The sequence below is a fragment of the Cuculus canorus genome, chromosome 4, assembly GCF_017976375.1.
Source record: "Cuculus canorus isolate bCucCan1 chromosome 4, bCucCan1.pri, whole genome shotgun sequence".
Classification (NCBI taxonomy): domain Eukaryota; kingdom Metazoa; phylum Chordata; class Aves; order Cuculiformes; family Cuculidae; genus Cuculus; species Cuculus canorus.
In genome coordinates this window covers 34,585,341-34,603,791 of record NC_071404.1, presented here as the reverse complement: position 1 = coordinate 34,603,791, position 18,451 = coordinate 34,585,341, and the positions used below count along the sequence as shown (strand labels likewise).

The 18,451-nt window shown below is 37.6% G+C and overlaps 1 protein-coding gene across 40 annotated transcripts in view; it reads right to left on the bottom strand.

The window, feature by feature from the left end:
- The window catches only part of SORBS2 (sorbin and SH3 domain containing 2), a 225,219-nt gene that overhangs the window by 136,058 nt on the left and 70,710 nt on the right, over positions 1-18,451 (bottom strand). For 39 of the 40 annotated variants that reach the window (XM_054064429.1, XM_054064428.1, XM_054064430.1 and 36 more), the window contains one exon: positions 109-236. The gene's annotated coding sequence lies outside the window, so the exon portion shown is untranslated. Of the gene's footprint in view, positions 1-108; positions 237-17,735; positions 17,861-18,451 lie in introns of those variants that run through there. The other variant, XM_054064427.1, reaches the window with a different exon arrangement.

The window sequence follows — 18,451 nt, the reverse complement described above, 5'->3', positions numbered from 1 at the left end:
GAACAACTAGCAAACAGAAGCTGGTTTTCTCTGAACATTTATTGGGAACTTAAGAATTCAAATCATAAGGGCAAGAAGACAGACAAATCCTTAAGAAAAATGACTTACCAGACAGACGAGTTTAGCTGTGTCTCAAATGCAGAGGAAGTAAGAAATTTTTTTATATGTAGACCTTGTTTATTTAGCCCTTTATGAAGGTTTCTCTGAAGAAATTAATTTAACTCATATGCAAGAGTCTGCAAAAGAAAAAGAGAAAGAATCTGAGCTGCTGGCTGACGTTTTTGTTCTAAGAACATTTGAGCTATTTTCAGCAGCAACAGGCTTTCCTACAATCAAAATGAAAACGCAATACAGAATAACCAGCGTCCCAACCCAAGCTAAAAAAAAAAAAATCAGGAAATCCATAGCAAAAAAAATTGTTCATTGTCCAAATTTATTTAAAGAAACAGAGAGAGTATGGAATATCCACTGTGGATGATGAATGAAAATACTGTTCAAAGGAAATCTGGGACCTTGAAGGCTATTACTTGTAGCTCAGGAAATGAACCACCATGGATATTTTTTTATACGAAAAACACGTTTTGAGTTTGGTCATCTCTGAAGATGCTTTGCCTTCTTTACACAATGGCTCATCTGAGATGGAAGTACTTCTATTTGCATTTAAGAGCATCACATCGGACTGCTTTACACATCTAAACAGGATAAATCACTTCACCAATACTGAAGCCAGTAGTCTTGTCTGCATCTCAAGTTTCCAGTTTTGGCACCAGTGCTAACTTGGAAGATTCTACTAGGGCCATTCAGTAACATGATGAAGATCTCCCTGCCTTCTGCCACATCTCCAACCAGGCAGATTATCCTCCCATAATGTAAAAACACGGGGAAAGTACAGTATCAATACAAGTTAACAACAACAGAAAAAGACCTCAAAACATCTTGATGGGTACATAAAAGCTAACAACTTTGAAGTTTCAGGCAACACAGATATACTAAGTCATGGGAAAGCCACCAGCGATTTAATTTTTTTGCAGCATCCAAGATGTCCCTCTATATATCTCAGCAGGTCTGACAGACCGCGAATAACATTGTACCTATTAGTATTTATAAAATTCACTAAACACAACAAAACAGTTTCAGTATATATAGAGAGAATTTGGATAATCTTAATCTACAGAAAACATTAGATGCCATAAATACCATATGTATCACTCACATTTCAAAGGGAAATCTATCTGTATATTTATCAGTAAACCAGCCAATATGTCACTATTACCTAGATTATCACCTTATGCTTTTCAGAGACTGATAAGCACATCTCCCATTTTGTGGCTACCAGTAATGCTAACATCAAGCATACAATTTCTTTGCGGCGCATGGCAGTGCAATTTAAGCAATTGTTGCTATTAACCAATTCAAACATGACTAAGAAGTGTACAGGGCACACTGCTAATGTAGGCACTTGGTGCAAGTCTCTTAGCTCCCTACCCAGAAGCTAAAGGGCAGAGTTCTGATAAACCAGAAGAAAGAGTCTTGATAGATGAGAGATACGGAAAATTATTCAACATGCTGATAGACAAAAGAGCTGTATGCCTGCTCCACTGCACATTCATATAAGGAAATCTCGCCTTTTCTAGACCTAACCTTTCAAGTAGAGTTGACAGTTGAGCCACTGAGGCTTCACATGGAATGGCTGAAGAAGAATCCTCCTTTTGAGAGGCCTCCCTGTGTACATTTCAAAATATGCAGCTAACACTGTACAACCAGGTGTAATGACTTTTCTTTGTATTTGTCTGTACGTGTTTCCATTCAGATCTTTTAATAGTAGTGGAATATCCTCCAAGTAACATGATAAAGCGTCTAAATGAATAGCATGCTACCTGGCCCACAACTAAACAAGGAGTACGGATAGTACTGTTTTTATTTTTTTTTCAAATAACCCTGTTTCTTGAATTTGAACTGGCCTAAGACATATAACATTAAATGTATTTAACATTAGGGAATGCAAGTAGAATGCACGTGTTGCACATTAGCAAAAGTCTTGAGAGTATATTCATAGAACTGACCATTTCAATCTCTGAAATGAGTATTTTCCAGATTACAGGAAAAAAACCTACAAGACAGGAGAGAAGTTGTCCTGGACTTCAGCTAGTCCTGCAAATGTCTTAGATACACGTAATCCTGAATAATCCTACAGATAAGAATGAACCTTTTTCAGTCTCTCAGGTGTGCTTTGCGTAGGTTCCACTACTGAATACAATGCAGCTATAAAGTGTGGCTGTTCCCCCAGGCAGGATGGAATATCTACTTACACATAGATCATATAAAACAAATTCTGGTTGTTCCTACATAATGTAAAATAAAACCTCATGGACACATGCATTAACTGAACCTACAGCCAGGGATACCTGTCTTCAGAGAAATGCATTGTAGGCCTATAAAGCCAAGGGATGAAAATGGATGGGAAAAGATTAATCTCCACTGACAGCAGTTTAATTTCTAAAATTCAATTAGAAGTTAGGATTTTTTGTTTGGCATCATCAGATGAGTTGTAATTGGCCTTCACGTAGGTACCTGTAGGTGTACAGTATGAACGTGCTCAGAAATTAAACCGTGACAAAGGCCACAAGTTGATCAGAACACACACCTGAACAGTGTTTCTTGAGAATTGGTTTGAGGTTCATTTCTTGGACAGAAATAGTCAAAACCTCATTTAGAACATTTCAGCTCTATTTCACTCATATCTAAAACACGATATTTACAAGTACCACAAAACTGCTGAAAAGGTATGTATTAATGGTCAGCTCATACTTTTCTCCTACTTAATATACTAGGATCAATCATTATTTGTTAGCACAGGAAACCACTGCTTTGTGGCTTCATAATTCCCATACTGAAGCTCTGGTTAGAGAATTCACATCTTTAACAAAACTTTCAAAGGTGAATGAAGTTTGTTGAAGTTTGTACAATGGAATAATTATTTTTCTTTTATTGCTCTGTTAGCACATTGGTTTCTCACATAAGCAATTCTTTTCTCCAGCATCTCAGTACATCCCAAAGTAGCCCTCCACATTTAAAAAACAGAGTGCTCCATCCTGCCTAAAAAGGTGGGTTTTTTTCATAATTCCGTTCAAACAGCTAATGGTGGATGACTCACCTCACTAATATCAATACGTAATAAAGTTACTAAACTTTTCCCTCCAGGTTTGGTATAAAAGTGTTCATCCCTATGTAAATCATTAGAAAAATCTGGAAACTGTGAAGGAAGACCAAAAAGAAGCAGCTTGGAATTGTGTTTGGGTTTGGCTTCTGTTACTCAGAAAGTACCCAAGAGCCAGCCAAGAATTATCAAGCAATCAATGATCCAGCAGAGTATCCAAAAAGCCTTCTGAATTTGTTACACAAGTGTTTTTCTGATAACTCACATATTTGAAAGACATGGATCAAGATATCCAATATGAAGACAAATGCTTTCATTTAATTAACACCAACTGATGTTTGTGCAAAGTGACAGACATTCAACGAAGAGTTGTCTCTGCTGTTCCCTAGAACAGCAAATCCGCGTTCTCTTTAAAAGACACCATCTGTCTTTACCTATATTGAGTCTTCATTTTTAACTTTGGAATTTATGTCTGCTTCCTCCTTCCCCCCCATTATAATACATTGTTGTCTGCTGAGAGAAAAAAAATTATATGACTGTAACCTGTAACCTCTAGTCAGATTTTTGTGAAAGAGATTTTATAAATAAACAGGTCTGCCATCACACCAAGTTAAGTTTACTATTCAACTTAAAATTTACTTTTCAGGAATCTGGATACATCTGATAACTTTTATAAAAGCTACAAAATGTCACTGACTGTCTTTATGGTTAGATGTTGCCGAAGGTGTAAAAGGCTCCAATATAGGTCCAGCATCTATGAACTTGTGATTGTCTTTATCTTTCTTTAAGATCTAATATACTTAATGCAAAACAAGATGTTTATCAAGACAATACCTCTCTGAAAATTAGTATTTTCTAAACAGAAGCTGGAAAGATGGCTAGTAGCAGATTCTGTCAGTCACCTTTGGCAAAACTGGATTGAATTAAAGGAGACTCTCAAGCCTGAAGTGAAATCATATTCATTTAAAAAACTCCAACTATTAAAAGCATATTATCAAAATATTTAGACCCTTTTGATCATCTGTTGTAAACAGTTTCAATACTCTCACCAATTTCATATAACTGGCAGCAAACTACAGAAGTGCTCTCCTAATGATGTGAAAAGCCACCACAGTTACAGCAGCTATCACTATGAAATTAGACCAAGAGAGTGATATGCCTGCTAAGAGCCCTATTTCACTAGTAAAACTAACTTCCTCTGCTCCAAGAGTAAACAGTTAAAGACATATGGGGAAATAAATACGAAAATGCCTTTTCAGAAAAGGAGAACAGAAGCATAGTGTTTGTTTCATTCTTGATACACAATGCTAGTCCATTGTTCTAAGAACTTTGTACAAGGTTATTTGTCTTTCAGACTAATTTTCTTCTAGAACGTGTTAAGCTACTGTGGAAGATTGTGGAGTTTCACTGGAAAGGTGCTGGGGGCACTGGGAAGCAGAGTTTCCCTGAAGGCCTAAACCTCAGACATGCTAGGACTGTAAACCAGCAGTGCTTACCAGCTCACTTACCGACTGACTTACCAACTCAAATGATTTGGTTTATTGAATTAGCTGCTCAAAAGGGTTTTTGAACCCAAATTCCAAGTCACAATCTTTAAAATACCCTTTTTACATACACTCAAATTACTAAGCATCAGTATATATTCTTTTAACAGTAAAGTTCCCAGTTACCTAAAATTCTTCTGCTGGATCAAGCAAGTGGTGTCTCACGCGGATGAATTCACTTTGGTGACAACTGTCATGTACAAAATTGGGTTTTATCAACTTTATGTATGAGGCCTTTTAAAGTTTTATCAACTTTATGTATGTGTTTGTGCCTCATACATAAAGATGTTCTCAGGTTATTCTCACTCTTCATAAAAACTGTGGAAGATGGTGTTACCCCATCACATTTTATTTTTTTAAAAAACACGGTACTGATGGTCATTAAAACATCTGCCACAGATAATGAAAAGCTGGATTAAATTTCCAGAAGGATTTAACAGTCACATCTCCCACTTTACTGAGACAGAATACTAAGCACCAAGCTACTGTCTGGTCTTCTGAAGACACTGTCCTATCTTTCATAGAGTATTTACAGACTTCACGTGGCTCACAGAGCAAGAGCCTTACTCTTCCCTTTAGTTTAATGAAGAGAATTTACCTAGGAGAAATGGAAATTTGAGTGACTACCTCTCCTCCAGTAACTCTGAAATATTAGCACCCAAACAATATACTCTGAAAAATTAATAACTTCTGACAGTTGGCCATGGATAATACTGTGCCCCTTCTCATGGGAGAATTGCTATCATGAGGCTTTGAGGCCATGCATGCTCCTGATCAGAGCTGGCCCGCTCAGGCTCAAGCTAGCTGGCCCACCCAAAGCAAAAGAAATTCACAGAACCACAAGTCCCAGTTCCCTCCTTTCATTTCACAAAGATTTAAGTTACAGAGCATACACGGCCTAATGCCATTCCACTCTCTCTCAAACCAACAGATTATGGCCACACTAGCTTTACATCTCCACAATTTGTACTGAATTTCTATTCTAATTATTGTGACTAAATCCACAACGGAATTTAGGCTTATCAATAACTAACACAAGGTTGTTCAGCCAATTTGTTAAGCTGCCAATTTACTGAAGAAAAAAACAAGGCACCTATATGAAAAACAGTTCTCAGATTTACCAGTCAAGTAATTTTAACATTTTCTGCTACTCGTACCACAGAGGATAGGAGACATCAGACCCACTACAACTGAAGCTTCAGGCACCAAACATCAGGGTGAAGGGAATATTTGTCACCTTAACCAAGTACAAGACCTCTCACTAGAAGTCAGACGACAGGTAAAAGCAGTGTAGAGAACCATCTCTCCTTAAATGTTCCGTTCATCAGTTTATCCATTTTGTTACTATAATCCATTATAAAAAACAACCTAAGCATAACAAACAACAACATAAGCACCTGTGCAATGCTTTAAAGGCTTCCAGCTACCGGTAGATAATTCTTCCGCATATTAGAATACAAGCTAATATTGGCAGAGTCTCATATTTTTCTGATCTACATTTTTCAAGAGACTGATATTAAAGGCAGTATCTGGTTTTCAGCAAGATTTAACATTCGCATTTCAGTGTCCTACCTCTAATTGCAACATAGGATATCAGCACCGCAAAACCAGCTAAAGTTCATTGAGATACAATTGCTTCAGCAAACTCTCAGTTTGCTGCTCACAGTTTCACACAATCACCACAGCCATTGGTCCTTCAGGCTGCAAAGAAGGTAGTGGTTTCAAGAGATCAGGGACATGCCACCAGCAGACTCAAGCCATTTGCAGCAACACTGCCTCTACCTTCGCCCACCTTTATGTTGCTTATTGGTGAGAAAAGGTGTTGCCAAGCTGCCTGAGCCTAACTAGTCAGCTCCTGCTCCCAATAAGAACTCCAAGAATGCTGTTACTAAAACCTGAGAGAAGGGCTACAAGCATCACAAGAAGAGCAGAAAGAGGAATTACTACATCCCTCTGTACCAGGTGTTGAAGCAGTTCCATCATGAGACTGGTATCTTAACCGAGGCCACAGGCATCATGAATGCCTTTGTTAATGACATTACTGAATGTATCACTAGAAAAGTATGTCATCTGGCACATCACAAGGAATGCCTGGACATCAGTTCCTGAGAGATGGAATCTGCCACACGTGAGGTGTCCAGAGAGCTATCAAAGTATGCCAGACTTGAGGGCACCAGGGCTATTAGGAAAACAGAGCAGCTCCAAGGCCTAGAGTGTGCTTTTGCCCAAGGGCTTGTGGGTACCCGCAGAGGAAAAGCTAAATGGGAGCTGGCAATGCATGCATGCAGCCCGGAAAGCCAACCATATTCTCGGATGCATCAAAAGAAGCATAGCCAGCAGGTCAGCAGAAGTGATTCTCCCCCTCTACCCCACTCTGATAAGACATGACCTGGAGTATTGCATCTAGCTCTGGAGCCCTCAGCACAGGGAAGGCATGGACCTGTTGGAGCAGGTCCAGAGAGCGGCCACGAAAATGAATAGAGGAATGGAACACCCCTGCTATGAAGAGAAGCTGAGAGAGTTGGGGTTGTTCAGCCTGGAGAAGTCTCTAGGAAGGCTTGTCATGGCCTTTCAATACTTAAAAGAGGCTTATAGGAAAGATGTGAACTTTCTAGCAGGGTCTGTTGTGATAGGACAAGTGTTTACTCTTGTGATAGGACAAGTTTTAAGCTGAAAGAGAGTAAATTTAGATTAGATATAAAGATGACTTTTTTTCCTTATGATGAGGATGGTAAAACACTGAACAGGTTGCCCAGACAGATGCCCCATCCCTGGAAATACTCAAGGTCAGGTTTGACGGGGCTCTGAGCAACCTGATCTTGTTGAAGATGCCCCTGCTTACTGCAGGGGGCTTGGAGTAGATGACCTATAAAGATCCCTTCCAAGCCAAACCATTCCATGACTATGATTCTACCTATCTACACCACATTATGACAGAACTTATACTCTCCTTACGACCACATGATTTTATTCCAAACCACACATCCTTATGCCTTCCCATGATTTCTGTCTACAGATTAATTCTGAAGGGATTTTTCATGGGATAGCAGTGACAGGCTGGTTATTCATGAAGCATATGAGAAGAAATCTTGCTACAAACCAAGACATACCAGGCTGTAGGAAGGCACAAATCATTCTGACCGTGGGCAATATCAGAAGTAGCAGACTGAATTTGAGTCAGTTCTCCTATACTCTCTCATATCAAAGTGAAGGGATCTCCAGGACATCTTGTTCATCTGCCTCATAACAGCAAAATTGACTCTACGTGTATCATTCCTGACAGGCAGTTGATCAGCTTGTTTCAGAAGGGATCCAGCAAGAAAGGTATCCCAACTTCTTTAGAAGCTTCAGTACTTAGTTACCCTTAGCATTAATTTTTATTCCTAGCTCTAATCAAAGTGCCCTTTCCTATAATTTGAGCCTGGTACATAGCAGTCCAGGTGATTTAGATATACAGAATGAAGCTCAAATTCCAAAGATCCATAAGTCAAAGCACAACCAGGGATGCCCATCTGGCAGCCTACAACTCCTTTATATTGCATCGCACACAGACAGCACAGCAAGTTTGAGGGCCTGCAGGGCAGTCATAGGTATCAGTGAGGGTTAGCCAACAGACACCACCAAAGGAAGTAATATGACTTAACAAGAACACTGTGTTAGACTGGGACTCAGCTCAAAATCTCTTACAGGTTTAGAAGTCACCTTATTCAAGAGTACAGCTGAAACACTTTTTTCTTTAAAGGTGCCACGGACTCCAGCTCTACAATCGGCTCAGAGGGCACGGTAAGCTATTGCTCACTCTTCCATTCCTAATAAGCCGGAACTAGCCTGTCAAGTTTGTGGCTTCATGCTATGGGCAGGCACAGACTTAATTTATGAAGTTAGGCCTGCACAATAAAGACAATAGATTAATTATACACAGCATGAACTATGATTCCTGCAGAGAAGTTAAAAAAGCTCTAGGGCTGCAGGAGCCAGAATTGAAAACCTAAGGCATCCGTGTGTGATCAGTATCAATGTACATATTAGCTAGAGACACCAAGGCTACCAAGGCTTTATGAAACTGAGCATGACCCCCAAAACAGGCTTTAGCATTTATCAGATTGTTGGCGATTCCCACAGAGCGGCATGTTTTCCTTCCTGCTCACACATCAGTAGATAAATGTAAGGACTCAACACGTAAGTTTAATTATTACAAATCTAGTGTCCGAAACACATGAAGCTTCTTGCATTGTGCCTGACTGACTTGCAATTTAAGTTCACGCACATTTGCTGCCCACAGCATTAGAAGAGAACATAATGTTAATCTTTGAGCCTTTTCATTCTGATCAGTAGGATGAAAAGAGACAAAGAAATGATTGACAGTTATCCAAAGACTATACAGCAATAGAACCAGGGAAATCACTAATATTTTTATATAGTATCTGTACAGCTTTTAGTTATTTATAACAAAATCAGCTTATGACAGACTGGTGTCATGAACTAGAAACATGCGAGTGGGGATCAAAGTCTAAACCTTCCCTAACAAGTACTTCAAACCACTTTTATAGTACTTTTAAAAATAGAAATAGCATTAAACTATAACTAAAATAAAACTCTATGCTGTTATGTGATTTGTACCTAAAGAGGTCAACATGCCAAATCTTTTTATGATACGATATTGAAACACTGCTGCCTTTTTAATGACATGACATTCTATTTCCTGATTCATTCTCTTCATGAAACTAAGGTGACCCTTTACCTTGATTAGATGGTGACATTTCAAACTTTAAGGCGTGTCTGATACAGACAGCACAGAAAGTTAAGCATGGTAAAACACCAAAACCACACTGATGTCAATTTTCAACTTTGGTTAGTATTTGCAAGATCCCAACTTGAAATGCACACCATAATTTGAAATTAACTTCTGATGCTCATCAAGTTACAGGAAGCAGAAGTAATTACTTATCTACCAGGATATCCAAAAATATGATATAAAATGTGCACATATACACATAAGGCCATTTTCAGTAATAAATACAGTGGAAATAAGATTAGTAGATTCATTCAGATGGCATCAATCTTTTCAGCACAGATCTCATTAATAATAATGACTTAAATGTCCATGTGAATTAAAAAAAATAAATCAGTATTTCAAGTGACAGAAATAAATTCAAGTGTGATACTTTTTTCATCTTTTGTTTCAGCCTTTCCAGTAGTCTCCAAAAGGTATTTACCAGGCATTTTGGGCTGAACCTAAACCTAGAACAGTAAAAAGCTGGTTACTAAAGCCTTTTCACTGGCATTTTAAAAAGCACACAAATTTCCTGCAACTATTTTTAATGAATTCAGGGAGCACTTCCATCATTGCCTTTAAAGGGAGAACACAGACCAACACAAGAGCTTCTGAAAGTACCATAGTCTAAAATAATTTAACGTTTAAGCTTCATTTTGTTAAACTTCTCTGCCCTCTTCAAAGAAACATTTAAATAAATTCCAAGTTCCTTGTTCAGAGAATACTACATACACCCAGGTTTGAGGTAAGTCACGGAAGAACAACTACCTTGAAGTCATGACCTTGCTTTTAAAAGACTAGATTCTCACAAGCCTAAACTTGAATTTTAATTTCAGCACCTGCAGCAGAAAATACTAATTCAGGATTGTGAGAAACAGGAAATCAGGTTTCACAGTTCTGCAAATCGAAGGATACAAGTTTCACAATCATACACTGTACCCAACAAAATGGGGTAGGAGGGTATTGTTCCAAACCTACCCCTTAAAATTATTTGCTTTTAGGCACTGAACAGCTAAAAATCTTTTAGCTCTTTAAAAAAGTTCTCAGTAAAAACCATCCACATGTCAATGCTAGAGAAAATAAGTCCAAGAAGAAAAGGAGCAGCTTCTTCTGAGACAACTTACTTTACATGTATCATCAGAATGTTTTTACAATTTTCAGTATTCATTGTGAAGCTTTCACAGCATTATCTGCAATTAGTTCAGAAAAACACAACTTTAATGAACATAAAGATAAGCTATTCCTAAACATACTGGAAGATTAAGTCCATAGGAGTCTAACTAAAATTCATACAATACTGAAGATGACAATCGAATTTCATATATTTCTGAGGGGTTTACCCACAAGAAAGCCTGCAATATAATTATTCTTCTAAGCCATGTTTGAACTTAAACCACATCCAAACTTCCAGCTCCAGTGATAATTTGAAAACCAAGTACGTACACTGAGAAACAGACACCTTCCATAAAGAATTTGCAGTCTCAATGCATAGGTGTATATAAAGCAAAAGGCACAAGATATCCCACTAACAATCTAACACAATTTGACCCAGTTAAAATAATTTGGTACAAAACTAATGGACAGGAATTAGAATGCAGAATTGCCAACAAATACACAGACATAGGAGAAGGAATAGATAGCTGAGTGTAAAGAGTTGTTTCATAGATGGTTCAGGGTAATAACTTCAGAACCAGTGAATCAAGTTCCCTTTTCTACAACGGCCAGCTAAACTGAGCACCACAGCAACTTATTTTACAAAGTGTTATGCTTGCCTCCAAACTGCCTATTGTCTATTCCACTGCTGCCGGAGGACAGCTAGAAAGAATCCGATCTCCATAACAGATATTCACAACTATTTGAAAATGCAAGCCAAACTCCTAATACTTTATCTAAAATGTTTTATCTAAAATGCTTATGCTTGACTAAAGCCAAGACTTGACCATTTTGACTGCCCAAGAAGACCATGCAATGTAAAGAATAAAACCACAGAAGGGTACCACTTCATTTATTTTCAAATTTGGACTGGAATTCTTAAGTGAAAAAGAACTAAAACCCAATAATTTTTAAAAATACATCCGTGGTATAATCTAGACAGTGTGCCAAGGTATAAGTTTGAATATGCAAATGTAATGACTTTTTTTTTTTAAAAAAAAAGACAAAACAAAACCCAAAAACCGCAAAAAACCTTGGATACTCAAGCACATGAATTCCTCATGGATGTGGCTCATTTTTCCTCACACCTGCTTTTCCTTCGCTCTCCTAAACAGTGTGTTGCAGCTTTTCCTGAGAGGACTGATTTCTCCACAGCATTTTTCAAGTCTCTTTTTTTTTTTTTTCTTCAGTCCCCCATCAGGACTGCCTTTAATTGAGGCCTCTGCTATCATACAATTTAACTACAGTATCTGAGTCCATAGTTTCAGGTAATACTTTCTGTTCTATATAAAATGCACCCCATGAGACCAGTCTAGTTTTTTGCTTTGAAGCCATTGTACCTGCCCCTGCCCTATAACAGTGGGCGCATAGAGCTGGCTCCTCATGCTTGTCACTGCTGCAATTACAGCTTTCTCCTCTTCGCTTTCAAGCACTTTCAAACTCTTTTCCCATATCCTCTTGTGACTCTGAAAACTCTCATCAGAACTCCAGACAATATCTGCTCACATTTTTCCCCCGTATGTTTCATCCATTCAAAAGAAGTAGCTTTTTGTCCTAAGAATACTCCCTAAGTTTATCTACAAAGCTACTATTTGCTTGTTCCTTGAACTCCTTTTAAACTTTTATTTCTGCTATAGGAAATCAGGTAACCACTGGTATCATGGTCAAGTAGTAGTCAAAGCCACCTTTTAATAAACCAACTCTTCAGTTTACCTTGTGTTCCCTCTTTTATGTTCAGCACCTATTGCAGGGAAAACTTGACCCCAGTCTTTTCTTTGCATGGCAATGATCTAATACCGATAGAAACAATTACTTAAACACAAGAATTTCTTTTCAAATAACTCAGATGACAGACTTTTCATCTGTTCATTAGGAAATAATTCGTTTGTCCTCTCTCTTCTGATGGCTAATGATACAGAGAGTGAATGACAAAACTGAAAAGTAGAATGTACCTACAGAGAAACAGTGTAACACCTATATTTTGTTGTACTTTTTGTGACTCTTCATCATATTGACATGTTTATTTTCATTCGTGGTTTCTAGCTAAGCAGTAACCGATTTAAAAGAATTCTATTTAAAATAACTACACCACTAAATATTACAAAAAGCAAAACAATTCACATCTGTATTAATTTAGCATAACACCTTTGCAAATATTTTTGCTTTGCTTATAAGAAAACTATTGCCTCAAGATGGAAGGCTTCCTCGCAGTGCTTCGCTATAGTATGTGTTAACTAAAACAGGCACAGACTTTCAAATAATTTTTGCAGATAATTTTTGCAGTTCTGACGATAAAGCATGTCCTGAATCTGGCCTCTGCTCAATATCATAAATCAGTCATCTGCGAATCAAATGCCACTGGTAAAAGCATGTAAAGGTGTAAATCTACAGCCATGCAAATAAGGAAGCAAAAACCTCTTTCTCGTACTTGTTTAAAAGTAGAATGATAATCTGCAAGGCTCAGATTACATGATCCGTATCTGTAAAGTGACCCCTTGTAGAAGAGGTCTGTTATAAGACTTGAATTTGCCTGATTATCCGCATGTATGTCAAAACAAAGTCTTTGGTTTGGTCTTTATTCTATTGTCAAACCTGTCAAGTGTCTCGCATAGCTCTCACACAGTAGCACTTCACTTGATTAGCCTCTTTTATATTTTACTTCGTCAAACTAAACCATTTGATTGCATCAGTCACACTGGAAGTATTATTTATTTATGTATTACTTGAGGGTCTAACAAATACACAAAAGAAAAACAGTACAATTACCATGAATTGGATTATCTGGGAGAATGTGACTGCTTAAGAGTTCCCTGTTCATTAGAAATTCACTAGAAATTAAATTAAATAAAACTGCACTGGCAACTGCTGGCTTCTGTCAGAATTTTCTCATTAAAATGTATAAAATGCAGAAGGAGCACTATGATGTACATGATCAATGTATGACTTAAACGATACTGAGTGTTTTCCACTGTCATTCCTTTGGGTTGCTACTGCTTGCTTGTCTCTAAAATCCTTACTATCAGTAGGAAAAAAATACAAGGCTGATGCTTACATCAGACAATAGCTGCTTAAGATTTTCAGAAACACAAAGCACAGAAGTCACTAGTACGAACTCCGTTCTAAAGGCATTTATTATATACTTCATCAAGGCCAATCACTAGAGTTTAGGATTACCTCAAAAGCTACAGTCTTTTTAAAATTCAAAATTTCCATAGACATCTCATTATGTTTAAAAACAGCAGCTGAAACACCAAGCCAAAGCTGGGGCCATCTGATCCATTAATCCACCCTTTATGATGGTCCATACTGGCTGCTTCATTGGAGAAAACAAAACGTTCTGTGCTAGAGATTTATTAAGTAAGCTCCCTAAAATACAATTCTATGTAATTCTCACCAATCAATAATCACCTCATGCCAATTCATCCTTATTTATCTTGAGTTCAAGGAACTACAAAAGCTCTCATTACCCATGTAACAGAGTAGAGAATCTGAATTTCTCCTAACAACATGAAATTCAGTGAGAAAGAGGCATTTAGTACCTTACAAACGTAATTTTGCACTTGCTTGAAAAGCTGATGCCAACAATATCTTGATTTCAGATCACATTTATAACTACCAAAAAACAAGAAAATATTTTTAGGTTTATAATCACGCCCGTTTTCTTTTACTACTAAGAGAAAATGAACAAAGACAGACAACACTCTACCATGCAATTAAATTGTCTATCCCACACTTTTTTCTATTGCTCTGAATCACTACTATTCCCTTGTGGTCACTTGAAATAGTGAAAATACTATTCATATGCACAGTGACCTCTGTAGTAACAATAAAATTTCTAGGTCACACATTTGTCAGACATCAGAACTGATCTAGGTAACTGAATCAGTCACAGCCCACCCCCTCTCATTTGCTGAAACTAGACTTAGGGAAAGTATTCACTTTCAGGCAGTCAGTCCTACTAGATATCCCTGTTCTAGTCAGAGTCAAAGCAGTTTACGAGATTAGCTGTAAACAGCCATGAGATGTTTTGTTTATACTTGCATTTTATTCCAATAAAAAGATCAACAGTCTTAATCCTGTTATAAAATTAAATTTGTACTTTTACAGGTTTTGTGGTATAGTCTAGACTGCTTTTGCTCTTAATCTCATGAATCAGCATAAAATAATAAATCTGACCACTCTGCTTTGATAAATGGTTGACTTTTCTATATATGATAAATTCTAGTACAAACATCTTTTCTACAATTTACATTTTGCAATCTCTTTTTCTATTCTTTTATTGGTATTCCTTATTGCTAGCACTTAGAAATCAGTCACTATATTCCATCAAGAACAACCATCAAATCTCCACAATTAACTAATTTGTCTTTCAAATTCTTACTTCAGGTACAAATATTTATAACTTGTTGACATAAGATAACTTGTTGCATCTTCTGCACCTTCATCACTTAATATCTACACCTTTCTGTTAGGTCACTCATTGTGCCTATCTCATTGGAAAATACGTGGTTTTACTAAACATAACACTTGAGGTACTCTATAACGATGAAGCTTTACATTCAGGTTACAGTTATTGAGGCCTCAGACAACCCAGCAACATGCTGAAAAGAACATTCTACGGCTGTCCCACTGTTGACACAGTCCCTACTGCTTCTCTCCATGGGCTACACTATCCAACCCTAAGCCTCTCAGGGAGCATTACAACTACCTTTCAGTCTTGCTACAGTTGAACTGGGACCTCATATACTGACACTGCTCAAAAAAAAACCCAACTCGGTACGGAAGTAGACTCATTGTTTTCAAATACTTTGAAGAAGTGCCAAGACCGTTCCACGTATTTTGACCTTCAGTCACAACTACTGATTTCCTATTAGCATAACTGTTGATCCTATAAACAAATGCAAACTTTAGAAAGCATTTTACTGTTTTTATAAGACTCAAGTTTGATTTTCAGCTATGGAAATTGCAGTTATGGATACCATTTCCTCTAGGGTTTCCTCACGCATCGCTGCCTCTTCTTTTGGGCCCTGAAGAAACAGAAGGGCAAAACCACTACACTTGTGGACAAATTTTGCCAATGAGCAACTGCTACTAAACTAGTGATAGCTTCAGTTACCCATCAAACAGTTCAGTTGTATGCTGTTTTAATACTCACACATAAAATGCAAGACAAGTGGTATGAAAATAAGTAAAGCTTTCATTATTCTATCCCTCAGTGTTATTTAACAGCTACTTCCTGAAAAGGCTAATGAAAACGTTCACTGCATAGTTTAGTAAAGATTGAGAGGAAGAAGGGTTGCTTTTCCTACCATCGTACTTAGCCCCCCCTTCATCCTTTGAAACTTGGGATCTTCAGCATCAACTCTTAAAAAAGTGTGCTACATTACTCAGGTTACTTAAGAACACAGAACTGTGTTATTCAACCCCTTGATTGTGGTTGGTGAGGTTTTTAAGGGTGGATGAATCAGAACACTATCTTTATTCAGTACAGAAAAATGAAAAAATCAATCTATTTAGGGAAAGAGCTTAGAAATAACAGAAGAAAAGGTTCTGTCTTTGGAATTCCCCACCTTAGAACAGCATTAGCTATGATGTACCACCGTTATGGAACAATACATTTGAATGGAAAAATCCATTCCATGCTTCAAAAAAACTGAAAGAAGGAGTAGCTCCAGAATGTGGTCATCCTGCATGCCTTTACTCACAGATACATGCTGCCCTTTTAAGTATTTACTTCTCTCCCTTCTCCCTCCCATACATGAAGTTTTCCATTACATCAGAGCCTTTGAAACTCTTTTTAGCTTTTGTTTTAGCCCTAGAATGTTAAGAAGCTTCATAATTTCAGAAGGGTCAACTTTTGTGAAAACACTACCATGAAAAGACACCACACTATTTGGAGAAAAATGAACACAGAATATCCATGGAACAGTCACCTCTCAAATAGGAAGCTATAAACTACATCCAGCACTAAAGAAAGAAAATACAAATTGGCCATGAGTAATGTGCTTAAAACAATGTTGAAATAAGGACATTAGAAAGGATCGGCATCAGAGTTGCAGGACACAATAACAAAGCATACGTTTGTAAAACACTAGTTCATAAACAAGCAGGAATTGACGACTTTTATTTCCATGTTTGTGCAGACAGCCTCACTGGAGCAGAAATATTTTTCCAAGGTCACATCTGACGCAATTTGCCCGCTCCAGATGCAACCTCATCATTGGTTTATTATATCCAATACCTGATTCTTCCATACACAGAATTGACATTCAGAGTGTAACATTACACAATGGATCCTAATCCGATATCTGAGTGTGTTCCCTGGGCACGTGCATTCTGTACTGCTACTCAAACGTTAGTCATATATGTAACCATGCAGAGAATAGTCCATACACTGAGGGTGGATAACAATCCCAGACTAGCTCTCTCATAAGGTTATTGTGCTCCACAGAGCGCATGGTTGTTTGATGCTTATCACTGTTTGCTCAAAGCTGATTATTTTAAATGAACAACACCCCAAAACATACCAAGTGTTACACCACTTCATTCTATTTTCCTTGGTCATTCTCTCAGGTCTATTACTATTTGCACCTGCTACTATGATTCAACTTCAGGATTCAACTGCCTGCTTCTGCTTTGTTGGTATCATGTTTATGAGCACAACACATAGGCCCAGAGTCACCTTCAAAGGCCATCTTTCTGAAAAAATGTTGAAGTAAATGTAAAGTTAAAGCATGACAGCTGATGTTATTTACATCACTACTGACCAAGAGAGAGATGGACTTGTATAAGTCCATCCACAGAAGATTTTTGAATCATATGTACACATCTCTTGGAGAGAATCTGTGGCTCCACTGAAACCTGAAAAACTTCACGATTTCAATTGTAACTTGATATCAGCCTTTCCAACTCAAAAATACCCACTTTGTCTTGTGTCATATTATTGTCAAGGTCTCCTTGTAAACCTTCTGTTTGTAAGTATACTTCAGTTCATCATGAGCTGAAAAATGTCCCCCTCCCTTCATGCCCAATTCTATGCCTTTACACCTTAAATCATGTGTAATTAGTTCATACTGGATACACTTGTTACTTCATTGCTGTTTCTTACCAGTAACTCATTTAAATTCTTCCTCCACACTGGATTCTATTGCAGCACCTTCATGGCCATTACTGACAGTCACCGATTTGATTTACAAATGGCTCTGAGGGGATCAGATGTTGCCAAAGAGACAGTAAGGAAACAGAGGGAAGCTAGGAACTGATATGAGGAAAAAAAAAAACAATGGCAGAAAAGCAGAATGAAAAGACTACAGAATATTGCTCTAAATGACAGAGACGAGTAAGATGCATCTATCAGCACCTAGTGGGTGCACACTGTTTAGTGATTAGTCATAGCTAGCCTTTCTTTGTTTTCTTACACTATAAATTCTTCAAAGTGAGATTACATCCATCTTGAACTGCAAGATCCTTCACTCTTTGCCTACTGCTATACTCATATTTCTTATTGTTATAAGAAAAGCTCTCTATCTCTTTGTTAAAGGCTTACAGACACCTTAAAGGAAATAACAGCTCTGCTTGTTTATAATTTTCATCATAATTACAGACTCAATCATAAATATTCCTGTAGTACCACACTGTAAATGTGCACTTTACAGAACATGGATGAAAGCAGTTCTCTAAACAACTTACTATGTGACCCCTAAACAGAGGTATAGAAAAACAAGTCAGGATGCACATTCACTGAATAAGAAAATCCTAGAATGATTCGAGTAAGATCAAGCTTTTTTTAATGGAGAAAATACATAGTAACCATCCATTTATACA